This window comes from Meleagris gallopavo, chromosome 15 (assembly GCF_905368555.1).
Source record: "Meleagris gallopavo chromosome 15, MGAL_WU_HG_1.1, whole genome shotgun sequence".
NCBI classification, from domain to species: Eukaryota; Metazoa; Chordata; class Aves; order Galliformes; family Phasianidae; genus Meleagris; species Meleagris gallopavo.
In genome coordinates, this window is record NC_139418.1 from 7,475,415 (window position 1) to 7,477,297 (window position 1,883).

A 1,883-nucleotide genomic window follows, 5' to 3' on the forward strand; every position below is an offset into this window, starting at 1 on the left:
AGCCAGACCAAGCTGTTCAGCCCACCTGTAGTCACACCCCTTGGAAATGTACTTTTGTAAGTGAGTCATTAACATGGATGCCATTGACCTATATGAAAATGAAGGTCGTAATTCAATAAAAGATCTTCAACTAATCTGGAGATCAGCAGAAATCAAGGGCAAAAGATGGGTTTCAGGTTTTGTGCATATTTAAAGAAAGGGATGCATATTTACTTTAAATATCTGATTGATTTTGCAGAGACGGTGAAATAATGGTAAAATAAGTTATGATAAACAGAGAGAAAATGTCTTCAAAGCAGTGTTCTTAGCTCACAACCCTGCTGTATTTGGAAGCATATCTTGTATTAGTTAACACATGAACATAGGAAACAAGCTGCACAGATTCCTAAGTAATTCTGCTGAGACATGCACAATTCCTCCAAATTACTCCAGTTCCACATCCTTCCTTATCCCCTCATGGAGAGAAAAAAAAAAAAAAAAAAAAAAAAAGAATTGTGAAATATACTACATGACTTGGATATAAAGTACACTGGATGTGTTGATAGATGGCACCGTGTTCCTGTATCTTTTTTAACATCAGAAAATAAATAGTGCTTCATATTGCTTAGTGAATGTTTGCACGAAGCACAAATGTTTTAGAAACATATACTTACTTGGGAAATGCAGAATTAGAAATCTGATTTGTGTAAGATGTTCAAAGTCAGAGAGTTTATTGGGTAATTTAGAATGCATACAGGAGCAGGGTAGGAAATCCCAGCTGCTGTGCATTGGCATTGCTCCACAGGCCAATGACACAGACCAACAATTCAAACAAAAACCTTCCAAGGATTTATGTGCTAACAGTGTGATAGCTCTGGAATATGCAGGGTACCTGAGGTTTGAATAGAAAAACATCTCCTGTCTTTGGAAAATCTTTGCAGTTCTGAAACTTTTCCTTACAGAGGCAAAGTGAGAGGATACCAGAATGATACATTGGCCAGTGGGTTAAAAGGCTGAATCAGGTGTGAAGGGCACTTCTAATGGAAAAGAATCTTATGACTGCAAAAAGCTCCCAGGAATTGATTTGTAAGAGATTACACCTGTGGACTAGAAGAGATCTTGCCTTGTGTTTATTACTTGGAAATTTACGTTTCTGTTTTTCTCCCCACCTACTTCCTCTTCTGAGGTCTGAGAGAGTAACTTCAAAATCTTGCATCTTCTTAAAAAGAAGATATAAAACTTCAGTACAGAGGTGTGTGTTTTGAAGTTGACAACAATCCTTTCAAAACTATTTGTTTTGGCATGCGCTCTTGGTGGGAAAGCAGTTTTCTAGAACAGATGCAGAAAGTGAACAAAAGGGAAACGTAAAAAAAAAAATCATGGTCAATTTGTAAAATAAAAACGGAACAAATGTCCTCAGAATTATTGCCTTCCCACCCCTAACCCCTCACTCCCCCCATGTTCACTCAGCTTTAAATCGTACCACGCTGTGCAGCGGCTGACTGTATTGTGCTGGAGTTCGTGACACCACAAAAGCCATACCATCTGCTGTCTGCTTGCAATTAAAAGGATGTCTCCCCACTTGAAATAGAAGGGAGCCATATACCTTTCCTCGGTGAATGTTCTCCCTGTTCTGCGATCAGAATTCAAAACACAGGCGTGTGGGAGGGAAGTACTTAACTGTTTTGGGGTGTGTGTGTGTGTCAGTTACAGATTCTAAAGATTCAGGAAAGAAACAGAAACTTGCTTTGCAGTTAGTGTTACCTTCGTGTTGATTTTTCAAGTGTCTGCCAAAGGATTCTGTCTGTTCTGAAACTACATTTAACACGTTTTCTTTTAATTACAACTCCTTCATCTCAATCTCAAGCTTGTGCAGGAGCAGATAATTGAGAAAGAAATTTCCT